At 44.8% G+C, this 17329-nt stretch overlaps 1 long non-coding RNA gene across 1 annotated transcript in view; it reads right to left on the reverse strand.

Annotated features, from left to right (window-relative positions):
- The window catches only part of LOC134935332 (uncharacterized), a 64655-nt gene extending 47817 nt beyond the window's left edge, over window positions 1–16838 (reverse strand). Inside the window, exon 1 of the long non-coding RNA XR_010180061.1 lies at window positions 16769–16838. This is a non-coding gene — a long non-coding RNA (uncharacterized LOC134935332). The remainder of the gene's footprint in view (window positions 1–16768) is intronic.
- Between the last annotated feature and the right edge of the window lie 491 nt (window positions 16839–17329).

Raw genomic sequence — 17329 nt, forward strand, 5'->3', positions numbered from 1 at the left:
TCTAATGAGGAGCGGAATTTTAGAGAGCCACTTAAATGAGAGGGGAAGTGCCAGGAGCGGAATGGGGACTTTTCTGAAAGGAGCATCTATTTCATCCAGCATAGAGCATGATCTGAAATACAGATATTCTCAATTTTTGAGTCAGCCACTTTTGAGAAAAGGGATTCAGATAACAGCAGATAATCAATCCTCGAGAACGTGTGGTGCGCAGCTGAGAGACATGTAAACTCCCTTTCTAATGGATAGCATGCGCGCCACACATCTACTAAGGACAGCTGTGAGCAAATATAGGGGATACCAATACGCGGTAACGAGGGGGGAGTGCGGGGGGGGGGGATTTATCCATGGTTGAAGAAGAATATATATTAAAATCTCCACCCAGTATTATGGGAATTTCAGAGTAACTTAGTAGCTTAGTGACCATGTTCGTATAGAATTGCCTAGAGTACTGATTAGGGGCATAAATATTACAAAGTAGGAACCTGGATGCATACAAAGTGACATCTGCCAATACATACCTACCCTGAGTGTCATCTATAATAGCGTGGACAGAGATAGGGACCGTGTGTCGTGCTAATATAATCACTCCTCTAGCCTTAGAAGAGAAGGAGGAAGAGGCTACCACAGACCAACCCATAGTGTTCAGTTTTACCACCTCATTTGGCATAAGGTGAGATTCCTGAATGAAAACAACATCCATGCCCACCTTCCGAAGATAGAGCAAAATCTTTCTGCGTTTAGCTGGGGAGTTGATCCCTCCCACATTCCACGTGCCTACACTCAGACTAGCCATGCATCTAATGACCTGGGAGAACCTGAAAACATGCACAGTAACCACAATATCTACAGCCGTCGAGAAACAAATACCAAACATACCGGGGTGGACACATAAGGAAAAGAAGGGGAGGGGGAGAAGAAAAGAAGAACAAATACATAGAAAACACACAGAATATAACATTAAAATTGTGAAAGAAAGTCCTGCTAAGGACGATCATAACTTCAGAAAACAAGAACAACCGGTTCGAGCAAGCACAGAGGCCGTCATAGACCACCACTGAGCCAGCCAGAATTTGATAACCTGAGAAAAAAAAAGTGAGGGAGGGGGCGCCCTTACCCACCCTCGGCAACATATTATATGAAGATATATCTTTAGAAAATTAACCAGAAAATATCAGAGCACACAGAGCATGTTACAGAAAAAGAAAAATGCAGCCTGTCACGTAAATAAAAGGATGGAAATATCTCCTCTAAACATATGTAAACATTCTAGAAAGATTGCATTTCCAGGAGAAAACAGCAGATGTATAAGAAAAATCTAAAACATAAAACAAAGTAAAATGGTTCGGCCCGTTGTATAAGACCAAATGCTCTTTTGTGGGGAAAAACACCTGCGGCAGCTTCTACCGCAATAATTAAATTATATTAGATTGGCGGGCATCGCCAGAAACAGATAAGTCCAGGAGCAATACTCAGCCATCCCTCTCCAGGGTGTCGTCCACCTGAGAGGAGTCGTCATCTGCCTGGGAGGCCTCGGAAACATAAGCCTCTGCATCTGCAAGATTTGTAAAGTCTCGAAAAGAATTTCCATCAAACAGACATAGTCTTGCAGGGAAGAGCAGAGCAAATTTTTTATTCGCCTTTACCAAACGAGAGCAAAGGGGGGTAAATTCTCGACGGTCCCGGGAAACCTCCGCGGAGTAGTCCTGGAAAATGGCCAAACGAGCTCCCTCCCATTGTAAATTTCTATGCTTCCTGGATGCCGACCATATTGCCTCCTTATGGAGAAAGTTCAGACATTTAAATATGACCACACGTGGTCTGCTATTAGGTGCAGAGCGTGGGGGACCCAGTCTGTGGGCTCTCTCAATAACTAAGCCGGTGCATTCATCTTGGATATGTAGTAAATCAAGGAGGGACGTTTGCAAAAACAGAGTCAGATCAGGACCTTTCAGTGACTCAGGGAGCCCCAGTACCCGAAGATTCGATCTCCTCGATCTATTTTCAAGATCATCAACCTTGTTCAGCAGTTGAAAGTGAGATTTCTGGAGCTCATCATATCTGTGCTTAAGATCCCCAACATCCTGAAAAGTCTCCTCCAGCCTTTGTTCATTTGTAAGAACAGTCTTGGTGAGCTGCTTGATTTGGGATTTTAGATCTTTTACTGCCTGCTGCATTTTAACAGCATGTGCATCCATGATAGGCTCCATGGCATCCCTAACAGCTCTTACTACATCAGCATAAGTCACTGGAGAGACAGGGGTACAGTCAGGCTCACCTGAGGGAGAAGTGTGCTTTGTAGAAGCCTGTTTGGTGCTGCCAGCAGCCTGCAGACTCGTTTGTGAGTTAGATGCGGCGGCCATCTTGGATTCTCCCGGCCGTCTTTCAGACCTCGATCTTTGGACTTTAGGGGGCATAGGGGAGGACAGAAATCTCTCCATCCAGTTCCCTACACCTTCCCACTGGTATTGTGCGACCGGCGCGGAGAAAAGCCGTGAATTAGAGGCGCTGTGTGCTCCGGTTGCCGAGGGTGCAGGAGAGCTGCAGCAATCAGCTTCTCCTCACATGGGCGCCGGAACCGGAAGTCTAGTGCGGCTTCTGTTTAAAACAATTTAGTTGGTAAGAATATGCTATTCATAGCGTTTTTTATATATAGAAACAGCTAAAAAAAATAAGAAAATAAACAAACATATATAAAACTGAGAAAAGGAGGAATATACCATACATGATTTCATATTCACATATTTCAGTCTTATCAATTCCTAACATATATCGGCAGCATGATATAAAGATGGCGAGACATTTTTATATATCACCAAAAAAACTAGAAAAATAGGAAGTAAAAGCACCAGCAACCCATAATCAAAAGAAGTACTGTCTTTCTTCAATATATGGAATTAAATGCATAGACAGCATAACATAGAGATGGCCAAACATCCGTATATATACCACCAAAAAAAACAAGATAAAGCAGGAAGTAAAAATAGCATTTTTTATGACTATATCTCTATTGTCTGCCAACCCTTTCAAGGCTAGAAACTCTCTTTTGGTCAAATTTTTATTTTTTACATCTTTAGTAGTTAGTGATATCTGGTCTATATCTTTTTTGACCATTTTTGAAAACAGTTCTATATATGGACCTTTTGACTCCACCGGGTAGTATGTGGATTTGGTTTTGAGTCCTGACATTGAACTACCACTGTGGTTCCTACTTTCCCAATTTTTGATTGGTGCATCTGATTTCCTCATAAAATGGCATTTCAAAGTTAAATTTCTCATATATAAATCCAAATCAATATATAAATTAAATTTATTTAACCCACTTGATGGAGCATAATGTAACCCCTTTTTCAACACATTTTTCTCCACAGAGGTTAATTCAGTTTTTGAAATATTGAAGATACCCTGATCAGGATTTTCTAGTGTAGGTTTCTCACTTTTGCCTCTCTTTTTGGTAGCTCTTCTCCCTCTTTTTCTACCAATCTTCTTTTCATCCCTCCCGATGACCCTGATGCCTCTCCCAATTTCTGATGATCTAGTCTTTCCTTCCAGGGGTTCCGATATTCTAAAAAAAAAAAACTCACTATCTGGGTCTTTTATTAATTGCAATTCTTCTTATATTATCTATATGCTCACTTGCCCCTGTGGGCTAAAATATGTAGGTAAAACAAAAAGGTCACTAAAAAATCAGGATCTTAGAACATTCAAGAAATATTAAAAATGGTGTTACAAATCATAGTGTTCCCAGGCACTTTCAGATGTGTCATAATAGTGACCCCAAGGGTTTGAAGTTTAAAGGGATTGAGCAAGTGTTACAAGATCAAAGAGGAGGGAATCTGGACAGGAAACTGATTAAAAGAGAAACTTATTGGATAGTAACACTAGATACTCTAATACCAAAAGGGTTAAATGAAAATTATGAGCTCACTCCATTCATTGAGGAAAGATAGTACCCTTTGTGGTTACGGTTATTTGGTGTTTTTACTTCCTATTTTTACTTCCTGCTTTATCTTGTTTTTTTGGTGGTATATATACGGATGTTTGGCCATCTCTATGTTATGCTGTCTATGCATTTAATTCCATATATTGAAGAAAGACAGTACTTCTTTTGATTATGGGTTGCTGGTGCTTTTACTACATATTTTTCTAGTTTTTTTGGTGATATATAAAAATGTCTCGCCATCTTTATATCATGCTGCCGATATATGTTAGGAATTGATAAGACTGAAATATGTGAATATGAAATCATGTATGGTATATTCCTCCTTTTCTCGGTTTTATATATGTTTGTTTATTTTCTTATTTTTTAGCTGTTTCTATATATAAAAAAACGCTATGAATAGCTTATTCTTACCAACTAAATTGTTTTAAACAGAAACCGCACTAAAATGGTGATAGAATGTAACAATATTTGACAAGAGTTTTTTTTTTGTGTAAAATGTATCCATGTTAGACTGGTTCTAGAGGCTACTAAGGTAGCTATTCTTGCCAAATGAAAGTCTTTTTGGAAAGATGTGTGTAATGATCTGGTTAGACTAATCAGGTGCGGGCTGGAATGCCGAGGTAAAAATTAATGATCGTTTTTGAAATGGTTTCTTTTTATACGTAAAATAAAAAAGTTTTATCTGCGCACCTATATTGTTATCTTTTGTGAATGAATTCATTTACACATTAGTAAACACAGTGGTAGAATAAGTCCACCACGGATACATTGCAAATATGTAAATGATGATAGTAGAACTAAGTAGCTGATTGGCGGTAGCCGGCTGTAAAAGGATGGGCACACGGGCAGCAGGTCAGCCCTCTGACGAAGTCTGTGACGAAACACGTAGGAGCGTGGCCTGCTGACATGTGCGATCGAGCCCCCTCCTGCCTTCCCTGGTATCGGCGAGTGACGGTGTCCCGGCGTGCGGCGGCTGACTGTAGCAGTTTAGCGGCACGAGTTTGAGGTTCTGTCCTGGATGATTACCGGAGGTTTGCAGTATTGCTGGGGATGTTTGTGTTTTAAATCATGTGGTATTAAGCCCACAGCGGAGGTTGTTTTTGGTACGAGCAATAACGTTGTGATTTTAACAAGAGTTCTGTGCTTTTATGAATTAAACTTTACTGCACTATGAAGCGCCCCCTCTGTCTTTTTCTCTAGATGTCTTTTTCCCGTGGAATTCCGGGCTATATGTGATGGTGGGGAGCAGCGGTCCAATAAAGAAAGGAACACTAGTGCTTTCACTCCCTATTTTTCATAGGAGCAGTGATTTTAAGGTCTTAAAGTGAAAGAGACTGATCCCTGTTGCAATTTACTGAGCGCACCTGATTATCTTTCTATATGTTTTATATAAATATATAAATATATATATATATATATATATATAAAATGTATATTAGTAGCACTGGAGGTGACCAGGAATATGGACTGTGACCATATGCCCCCCTCCCACAATAGGTCATGCACTTAGCACTGCAGAATGTTATCCTCCTTCTCTAGCATCCATAAGGGATATTGGGGAATCTAGTATGATGGGGTATAGACGGGGTCCAAAGGAGCAGGTGCACTTTAAATTTCTGCAACTGGGTGTGCTGGCTCCTCCCCTCTATGCCCCCTCCCACAGGCAGTTTAGAAAACAGTGCCCTCAGGAGATGATGCACACTCTGGAGCTCCAGAGAGTTTTCTTCAGTTTCTTTTAAATCTTTGTTATTTTCGGTATGCTGTTTGGGCAACAGCATACCTGCACCATGGGAGTTAGGGGGGGTGGTCAGCACCGCTTCCCTGCTGCAGGACCACCGTCCTGAGAGGTTGTTGTACAGAAGGGCACTGCACCTTAGCGGTCACAATCGCAGCACGCCGCACACCCCTAACATTGCCTGAAGGTGACGACAGTGGTGAGCACAAACCAGGGGCCCCGCTAGGGGAGTCCCCCGGTTCTTGGTGTTGCAAAAATGCAGGGGCGGCATACAGGACCCTCCTGGGTGGGACCCGCTATAGCCCCCTGTTTACACTGGCAAGTGATTGTGAAAACAGGTATTTATATTATGTTTTACACCAAAAGGAGACATTTGCCAGTATAAATAAGTGTATAGCTCCGGCGCCATTGCAGGGGGCGGAGCTACCTCAGTGCGGGCCAGCGGCTTCTTGGCGCCTTCCTCTGCTTCCAGCAGCAGCAGGCAGACAGCGCCTCCAACACTCCAGATACATATAGGGGTGTTAGAAAGTGGTAGAGCAGCTATTATACTTGTAAATAGAGTCCTCATAAGGAAAAAAACACCGGTGTTCCACTGAGTCACAATATAAAGTTACAGCCTGCAGTCTCCCTGAGTTTGCTAGGCTTGGTGTGCTGGTCATTTTCTCTGGGTCACCTACTCACATACCAATCAAGGGCAGGCTTGCTTGTACAGTGTCTGTGTGTTGTGTGTCAGAGTCTGTCTCCTGTGCACATGCAGATTCCCCCCCCTTCTCATGAACAATGTAACATGTCCTCACAGGCTTGTGAGCGGGGGGGAAGGGGGGGGGGAGCTGCAGCGGTCGTCCTAGTTAAACTCCATGGATGGCTGACATGTTTTCTCAGCCCACTGCAAATATGTATAAGACACAGTAACTGCAGCAGGCTGTAACAGACCTGGCTGCAAGGGGCAGAGGACAGACCCTTCTCCCTAGCTCAGGGCCACATACACATGGGCTGCCTGCTTACTGTCAGTAATTGATGAAGAGGGACAGAAGGAAGGGTAGGAGCTGGACCCTATTATTGAGGATTCATCTCCTGCACAAAGGCTTGAGCCCCTCATAATTGCTATCAGGTTGCGTTCAAACTCCCAGTAGAAGACAATGCAGTAAAGCAGTAGTTTTTCTCCTCACAGAAAAAGATTAGCGTCACTTTCTCTGAGTCTAAGGAATTAGATGATATGTTTAAAGTTGACCTGGAAAAATACTAATTCCAGGTGGCCAGACGCTTCTTAACACTTTCCCATTTTCTCCTGAAGGCAGGAAACACTGGGAAGATCCCCCGGCTGTTGACGTCTCTGTCTCACGCCTGTCTAAAGAGGTGATGTTACCGGTCCCTGGCTCCTCGGCTTTGAAGGACCCTTGGGATAGAAAACTAGAAGAATACACTGAAGCCTATTCCACAGCAGCTGGTATATCACAAAGACCTGTGATAGCGGGTTGCTGGTTGACACATCGTTCACACCTGGGCGGGCAAGTTTAAGAGGGCCTCGCGGGGATATGTCTCTGGTGATTATGGTTACTCTGATCAAACACATTCAAGATACTGCACTTGTCCTGTGCGACTCTATTAAAGAGATAGGCGCTATTAATGTAAGTACTACTGTCATGGCAGTGTTGGCACGTAGAGCTTTATGGCTGCGCTAGTGGATAGCGGACACAGATTCCAAGCGTAGTGTGGTGTCTCTCCCTTTCTCCTGGGAGTGGCTATTCGGGGGTTGAGTATTAGGATTTCCAAAGCTACCGCAAGGAATTCCACGTTTCTCCCCTCTGGCGCCCCACAGGCTAGGCGTTCCTACCTAGGACCATCTACTCAGTCCTTTCGGACTGCTATGTTTTGATCTTGAACCAGAGGCGCCTCAAACGCTGCACGAGGCACCAGAGGTAAGGCAAAAAAGCCAGCAGCTGTAGGTTCCCAGGAACAAGGCACCAGTTCAGCTTCATCTAAGGCCTCAACATGACGGTGCCCATCCAACCCAAAGGGATCTCGTGGTGGGAGCTCGGCTGCATCACTTCAGCCGCATCTGGGAAAGTTCCTGCCAGGATACCTGGGTACATGACCTAATTTCTCAGGGCTGCAAGCTGGAGTTCGACGGTGCTCCTCCCCACCGACTTTTCAAATCAAGCTTAACAGCTTTGGAGGATACGCGTGTTACGCTGCAACAGGCCAACCTAAAATTGGTCCAGTCCTGAGTCATTGTTTCAGTGCCGCTGTAACAAAAGGGAAAGGGGTATTACTCCATCCTGTTAGTGGTACCGAAACCGGGTGGTTCGGTAAGACCCATTTTGAATCTGAAATCCTTGAACCCTTACTAGAGGTTTTCAGGTTCAAGATGGAATCCTTGCGAGCAGTGATTGCGGGTCTGGAAGAACAGGAGTTCATGGTCTCCCTGGATATCAGGGACGCCTCTCTCCATATCTCGATTTGGACACCTCATCAGGCTTACCTGAGTCTTGCCCTGCTGAACGATCACTACCAGTTCCAGGCGCTACCCTTCAGCCTGTCCACAGCTCCAAGGGTGTTCATGAAGGTGATGGCAGAGATGATGTTCCAACTTCATGTCCAGGGGGTCAATATTGTCCCTTATGTAGCCCCTATAATATATGATCATATCTGGGGGATAAAAATATATGATGGTATGACCTAATTGTAAATGTGTATAATTGTATGATATAAAATACACATGGGTGTAAAGTATTAAAATATAATAGTCCATATGGATATGGACCATGGGGATCAAAGTGGCATGAGCTGGGCTTGAGACTTTTCTAGAAGTCCCTCGTGCAGGGAAGTAAGTGCCCGCATGCCAGTGATGAACTGTAAAAGCACGAGGGAGAGACGACAGTTGAAGGGATGGAGAAGCAGCGGCAGGGACGAGGAACGGACAGAGAAGGATCGAGAGAGAGGAGGTGAGCGAGTGACCGGGCTGCGGACTCGAAACGAAGGGAGCAGTACAAGGATGGTACCCTTGTAGCTGACGGGGTACGTTACTGACCTCCAGAGCTGCCGTGAACGGAGAAAGAGAGTGCGGTTGATGACAGCCGAGAGACCGAGAACCGAGGTTGCTGCGGACATCCATCAGCGATGTGGTGAGCGGAGGAGCTGAGCCTGACGCAGCCGGATCGCATAGGACGTGCTGGGAGGTACTGGTCCGAGAGACTGTAAAGGTAGAGCCAGGAAGGTGAGCGGAATAGGTAGGCTATTATTTGGTACCCTATTTACAGTTCCAATATTAGATGTTAAAGCAACAGTGGTGGCCACACATAACCCTTGAACTTTAAAGTGATCACTTAAGGTTACTTATTAGGTAAACTGCGCAGAAGGTACAAGGTAAAACCCGGGTCCCCAGTCCCTCAGACTGTGGTTATTTTATATATTTTTTTTGTATTGCATGCAGTTACTTTGTTGCATAATATTGTAATAAGTATTGTTTTAGTGGATGTAACGCCCAATTTGATTCGATATACATAATAATTAATTAAATGTGGAGGGTGACAATAAAGTTACTTACCTAAGGTTGCTTGTCCTGTGTATTCACGAGATCCTGATCCTTGAGAGTCCTGTACCGGGTGGGCAACCAGAAAACCAAGAAAGTACCGGATAAAGCAGGTGAGGTGATATCCCTATATTAAATCCATCTCTACGTTAACATCTTCACAACACCCATTGCCTATATTAGGTAGGGTTCTCTCAAGCAAACCCGGGTGTATCTATATTTGCTTGGGTGGAGGCACGCCAACTTATAGTTAGCCCTCATTCTAGAGAAGGGGTAGGAGGGTTACATCTGGAGGCACTGCTGAGATACGGATGCAGGGGTCTCCGTTTACCAGACCGGTAGGATGGAGGGGGTTAGTAAGAAAGATATTTTTCGTTGGTGTAAAGAGAAGGATATAGATGTAGAATGTAGCTTTGGATTGAGAGGAAATTTGACCAGTGCTAGTGAGGATAGTATGCTCAATGCAGTGAAATTTCTTTATGGAGTTAGTGAGCCGAGCATTGTCAATAAATGGAAAGGGTCCAAAAGTACTTTTTCCGCTATTTTAATCACTAATAAGAACCAACTGGATCCAATGTTACTCCCTGGCATGGTGGTGGTGGTGGAGGGAGTCCTGGGATGGAAAGTCCACCTGGTGTGGCCTGAAAGGAACGCTAGTGGAGAAGAAGATGGTCCATCTGGTGATGAACAAGGAAATGGGGAGCCACAACTCGGAGGTGGTGCTCAGAACACCAGCCCTGATACTGATCAACTCATCCCCCATGAGGAAGCTGTGGAGAATCAGGTAGAAACTGTCATGGGCAAGATGGTTAGCCACTTGGAGAGGTGGCACTTTGAAGGCGGCTATCGATATTCTCGGTAATCACACCGGTACCAGCGGGGGAGGAGACCTACGAGTTGTGGAGGGAGGCAGCCACGCAACATTCCGAAGAGTGGCAGTGCCCTGAACACATTAAATGGCAGCGGGTGGTTGAAAGCCTACGAGGGCCGGCTATGGGGGTGATTCAAGCCACCCGGAGGAGTAATCCCACTGCTACTCTGAAAGACTATGTGGAAGCACTAGATTTTTCCTTTGGTACCTTGGAAGACGTAGGCGATCTACTGGCTCGACTCAACCATACATACCAGGAGCCAGGAGAAACCTTGACACATTACGTGTATAGAGTCGATAGGTTAATATACAAGATTGTAGATAAAGGGGGGATTGAGAAGGAGGTGGTGGACAGACGAAGACTCACCCAGGTACTAAAAGGGGCGTTAACCAACAGTCCTGTAGCGCAAAGGCTCAGATGCACAATGAATGCTAATCAGCCTCCGACATTGAATGAGCTCGTGCGAGAAGTGAAACTGGAAGAGGTACAAATAGAAAACCATGAGAGAACCATCAAGAAGGTCAAAGTAGTTTTACCGACCCCTTCTCCACCCTCTATAGATGAGCGACTGGTGAAGTTAATAGAGGAGCAGAATAAAAAAATTGAACAGCTAATAGCCCTACAGACTAATCCTCCTTATACTCAGGGAATGCATCCTGACTCTGGGAGGGGAATAAGTGTAAGGAGGGAAAGTCGATTCCCCATAATCTGCTATAGTTGTGGACAATCAGGTCATAGGTCATTTGAGTGCCCCATGTATGGACACTTCCGAAGAGGAAATAGTAATAGCAATAGTTACCGGAGACGACCGTCCCCACCGGAAAACTCCAACGGGAGCTCTGTGGACCCCTCACAGGCTCCCCAATAATTACTGTACACGCCATGGGGAGTGCTCAGTGGTCCGATGAAATTCCTGAGAGCCTGATGGGCCATGCACCAAGAATAAAGGCTATGATCAACGGACACGCCTGCACAGTCCTGCTGGACAGTGGATCACAAATAACCATTGTATTTGAATCCTGGTATCAGACCCATTTACAGGATGTGCCCATACATCCTCTTAGTGGCCTCACCATCTGGGGGTTGAGTGAGCAAAAATACCCCTATTTAGGATATATTATCACTCAAATTACCCTCGACCCTGGGCTGATTTCCCCTAATGAAATGGTACCGTTTGTGGCATTGGTTTGTCCGGATTCCCCCGGAGATAATGGAGATCTGCCAGTGATTGTTGGAACCAACACCAATATGTATGAGTCTCATAAAATGGTGTGAGAAACAAAACCTGAATGACTTGCCGATCAAGATAGACAGTCATATGACGCAATGTCGACAAGGAGAAGTGGTTCAGAGATCGGTACATCCAAACCCGATTCAGGGGTCAACAAGCTGGAGCCCTGTTTCCAAGGTAGCGACATAGACGCAATGAACAAAAGTCTACTATTGGAACAATTACAGCTACGAGAGTCTGTATTCTCCCAAAGTGAGTGGGACCTAGGAACGGCAAAGGATGTAGAGCATCGTATTAAATTAACCAATGACACCCCATTTAGGGAAAGGTCTAGGAGATTAGCTCCAGCAGATTTCGAGGATGTGCGGGCGCATCTAAGAAATCTGCTGGAGAATCAGGTAATTGCTGATTCGGAGAGCCAGTATGCATCCCCCATTGTTGTTGCACGGAAGAAAAGTGGGGAGATCCGGCTGTGCATTGATTACAGGACCTTAAATAGCCGTATAGTGCCGGATCAATATACCGTACCGAAAATTGAAGAGGCCTTGGATTGTCTACAAGGCAGTCAATGGTTTTCCGTTTTGGACTTGAGGTGCGGTTATTATCAGATTCCGATGAACATCGAGGGTAGAGCTAAGACCGCTTTCATCTGTCCAATCGGATTTTTCGAATTTCTAAAAATGCCACAGGGAGAAGACCGTAGGCGATATGTGCTACAGGGAAGTCTTGGTCTATTTAGACGATATCATAGTATTCGGAAAGACACTGGAAGAACACAATGAAAGACTCTTAAAGGTTTTAGACAGACTTCAATGTCGCGGATTAAAGCTCTCTATTGAGAAATGCCAATTGTGTCGATCTACAGTAAAGTACCTCGGACATATTGTCAGCCGGGAGGGGATCTCTACTGATCCAGACAAAGTAGCCACGGTGAGAAATTGGCCAAGACAAAAAAACCTTAATGATCTCCGGTCCTTCTTAGGGTTTTGTGGCTATTACAGGAAATTTGTGCCACAATACTCTAAGTTGGCTAGACCGTTAACCAATCTGACCAGAGGATATCCACCGAGTGTCCAGAAAAGAAAGCCACACACCAAGGAGGTCAAAGAGTACTTATGCCCTCGGGAAACTTTTGGAGATAGGTGGGACGCCGAATGTGAAGAGGCATTTATCCATTTAAAAGAGAGTGTATCAAATTCACCTGTGTTAGCGTATGCCGACCCCGAACTCCCTTATGAAGTTCACATCGACGCCTCCTTTGAGGGACTTGGGGGAGTGCTGTATCAGTGGAGGGATGGACAGCTTAGGCCCATTGCATATGTCAGTTGTGGTCTAGCTGGAAGTGAGAGGAATTATCCTGTACATAAGCTGGAATTTTTGGCCCTTAAATGGGTGGTTAGTGAAAAATTCCATGACTACCTATATGGAGCCTCATTTACTGTACATACGGATAATAATCCCTTGACATATGTACAATCCACCGCTAAACTGGATGCCACTGGTCATCGTTGGTTGGCCACATTATCCAATTATAACTTTACTATCAAATATAGACCGGGTGTAAACAACCAGGACGCAGATGCTCTATCTAGAAGGGTTGATAACGAAGTCTCTACCGCATCTGAAGAATGGATAGAAGTTCCGGCTGCCATGATACGAGGGCTGTGTCATACCGTTCCAGCAACTCCTCCGGTACCCTTGGCCGCTATAGTGACTACTGGGGCCGCGGTCCAAGCAATCCCGGCCTATTATCGCTGGTTGGACCCTGCTGCTATGGACGGGTTAGAAAGGATATCACCAGATGACTTAGCTCAAGAACAGAGGAAAGATATTCACATTGGACCTATTATACACTACCTGGAGAAACCCTCTTCCTCCGTTCCAATATCAGGCCTCTCTAAAGAAGCTAGAATATTGTTTCAACAGATTAAGAATCTCCGGATAAAGAGAGGATTGCTTTACTGATTTACCAGACGGTCTAAAGGCGCTACCTGGATGCAACTAGTGTTACCCGTCAAGTATAAGACCATAGTACTACAAGAGTTACATGATAATCATGGTCATTTAGGGCAGGAGAAAACCTTGGGACTGGTCACTGAAAGATTCTTTTGGCCATTCATGAGTCGAGACGTGGAACAATTTTGCAAGTCCTGTGGAAACTGTGTGTTGAGGAAAATGATACCTCGGACGACAGCTCCCCTAGTCAACATCAAGAGTTCGGGACCCTTTGATCTGATATGCATCAACTTTTTATCTCTAGAGGGACCTGATGGACGTGACAGCCATATCTTGGTAGTCACTGATCATTTTACTAGGTATGCCCAGGCCTATGTAACCCCAAACCAACGAGCGGGGACGGTGGCTTGTACACTGTGGGAGAAATTCTTTGTTCACTACGGGCTACCGGCCCGGATTCATTCCGATCAGGGACGAGAATTTGAGAGCCATCTTATTAAAGAACTGTGTCACTGTTGCGGGATTAAGAAGTCGCGAACAACTCCATACCATCCACAAGGAGATCCACAACCGGAATGGTTCAATCGTACCCTATTAAATGTGCTTAGCACCTTGAATCCACAACAGAAACTGAAGTGGAAACAGCATATAACTTATCTGGTCCATGCATATAATTGCACCAAGAATGATGCCACTGGGTATTCCCTTTATCTGCTCATGTTTGGTAGGGAAGCCAGATTACCTATCGATGTGTGTTTACCGACACAAATTAACCCTGCTTCTTGGGGTTCTCATTCTCATTATTTACGGCAACTCCGACAGCAATTACACGAAGCATACCAATTGGCTCGAACTACTGCTGGGAAAATGGGAGAGAGGAACAAAACACAGTATGACCGGAAAGTGATAGAGCATTGTTTACAGCCCGGGGACCGGGTTTTACTCAAAGTATTAGGCGTTCTTAGACGGCAGAAACTCAGGAACCGATGGAAGGATGAACCATATGTAGTAGGTAAACAGCTACCCGATATTCCTGTGTATCAGCTAACTCTGGAGAACGGAGAGGGGACGATAGTGACTTATCATAGACAACACCTTCTGCCTATCGCGCAGGATATCCGATGGAATGATTCCAGGCCACAAATGGATCAAAGTGGAAAACAAAGAACACCACCTTCATCCTACATTCCAGAATCGTTCTATCGGGAAGACGATGAAAGGGAGAAGGAAATGGAACAGTTTGGGTGCGGGGTATACTATAAGGATGATGGCTGCATGGGACATAGTAGTACTAGTAAATTGGACCTAGAACAGTCCGAAGTGCAGTTAACCACTCAAGACTGGGGGGGTAGTGGATACGATTAGTAACCAAGAAGAGGAATGGGAAGAATCTACTAGTCCAGGGAAGGATAATATCGGGAGTACTAGTGAAACCAATACAAGTAATGAAGAGTGTACTAACGTCAGTACATTAGGTTATGGACCGTCATCTCCACGGCCCCAGAGGATACGAAAACCACCCAGAATTCTTACTTATGAACGATTGGGTTTACCCACTGAGGTTCCCCTGATAATCCATCCTCGGGTGGTAGTGCCATGGCCTTATTTTGGATGTGGGATATGATGCGGTAAAGGAACCTGATAGGAAAGCTGAGGAGTATCCAGAGGTCTCGCATATCATAGGGGTGGTGATACCGATGCGGTGCATTTCGGAATCCCCAGGGGGAGAATGTAGCCCCTATAATATATGATCATATCTGGGGGATAAAAATATATGATGGGATGACCTAATTGTAAATGTGTATAATTGTATGATATAAAATACACATGGGTGTAAAGTATTGAAATATAATAGCCCAGGTTTATATGGATACGGACCATGGGGATCAAAGTGGCATGAGCTGGGCTTGAGACTTTTCTAGAAGTCCCTCGTGCAGGGAAGTAAGTGCCCGCATGCCAGTGATGAACTGTAAAAGCACGAGGGAGAGACGACAGTTGAAGGGACGGAGAAGCAGCGGCTGGGACGAGGAACGGACAGAGAAGGATCGAGAGAGAGGAGGTGAGCGAGTGACCGGGCTGCGGACTCGAAACGAAGGGAGCAGTACAAGGATGGTACCCCTGTAGCTGATGGGGTACGTTACTGACCTCCGGAGCTGCCGTGAATGGAGAAAGAGAGTGCGGTTGATGACAGCCGAGAGACCGAGAACCGAGGTTGCTGCGGACATCTGTCAGCGCTGTGGTGAGCGGAGGAGCTGAGCCTGATGCAGCCGGATCGTATAGGACGTGCTGGGAGGTACTGGTCCGAGAGACTGTAAAGGTAGAGCCAGGAAGGTGAGCGGAATAGGTAGGCTGAATTGATTGTTACTCGGGGCCACCTATTGAAGATAACAACACCAGAGAGAGAGGAGGAGCATATAAATTATGATCTCCCTTATCATACACTGATATCAGTAAGCGGATCCCCTCCACGCCTACCCGCTCCTAAGTATTGCAGATTAAAGCCAATATACCCAAGAAGAGACTAGCCACATTTAAGCCCGTCGACACATGTAGGGACACCCCTCTCCGAACAGCTGATACTTCTTTTAGAGATGATCCGCCAGCTGTCTTCAAGCGTGATATATTACATATCAGGATAGACTATTCCAGCTCCTCAGAGTTAGTTGTGAGCTGATGGTGAATGATTAGTCGTTGGGGACTACCTGTAGCATTGGAGGATAGCTTTCAGAAGGGTTCCCACCTTAGGGGGAGTGCACGATCAGGAGTAATTGTACTATCTCCGACAATCCCAGCTGATATTATCCCCAAGTCCACAGCCGACCGATAGTCCTATGACACCATAGAAAATACTGAGAGAGGTATTATATATAGGTATCATAGCCATATTCATGGCCGGAGATGAACTGCACCTGGAATTTATATAACTAATATATTAGCTTCTCTGTGGACCATTATTTAAATTGACACTTGCTTATCGCTTTTTGTCGTCCAAGGGTCCTATAATCTCAGCCTTCTCTAAAAGGAGATAAGTGGATTTTCACTAAATTGACTATCATCTACACTGACACTACAATGATGGTGAGGATTACTCTTAGCTAACGTTATTGCTTCTACCGACTAGAGATACATTGATTCTACGTAAGCAGGATATTGTGCTTCTACGGCCCTGGGAGCCTAATAACTACTGGTGAATATTATTTGGTACCCTATTTACAGTTCCAATATTAGATGTTAAAGCAACAGTGGTGGCCACACATAACCCTTGAACTTTAAAGTGATCACTTAAGGTTACTTATTAGGTAAACTGCACAGAAGGTACAAGGTAAAACCCGGGTCCCCAGTCCCTCAGACTGTGGTTATTTTATATATTTTTTTGTATTGCATGCAGTTACTTTGTTGCATAATATTGTAATAAGTATTGTTTTAGTGGATGTAACGCCCAATTTGATTCGATATACATGATAATTAATTAAATGTGGAGGGTGACAATAAAGTTACTTACCTAAGGTCGCTTGTCCTGTGTATTCACGAGATCCTGATCCTTGAGAGTCCTGTACCGGGAGGGCAACCTGAAAACCAAGAAAGTACTGGATAAAGCAGGTGAGGTGATATCCCTATATTAAATCCATCTCTACGTTAACATCTTCACAACACCCACTGCCTATATTAGGTAGGGTTCTCTCAAGCAAACCCGGGTGTATCTATATTTGCTTGGGTGGAGGCACGCCAACTTATAGTTAGCCCTCATTCTAGAGAAGGGGTAGGAGGGTTACACTTACCTGGACAATCTCCTGATTAAAACTTAAATCCAGGGAGCATTTATTGTTCCATATAGACCGCACTATCCAACTTCTGTCACATAATGTGTGGATCCTCAATTTACAGAAGTCCCACCTGAGCCAACTCAGCGGCTCCTGTTCTTGGGAATGTTGCTGGATCCTGTGGCCCAGAAAGTATTCCTCCCAGAAGACAAAGCGAGAACACTTCAGGAGATGGTCCGCATGGTTCTCCGGCCTACTCGAATATCCATCCATCTTTGCATAAGATTGTTGGGGGAAGATGG

Source organism: Pseudophryne corroboree, chromosome 6 (genome assembly GCF_028390025.1).
Source record: "Pseudophryne corroboree isolate aPseCor3 chromosome 6, aPseCor3.hap2, whole genome shotgun sequence".
NCBI classification, from domain to species: Eukaryota; Metazoa; Chordata; class Amphibia; order Anura; family Myobatrachidae; genus Pseudophryne; species Pseudophryne corroboree.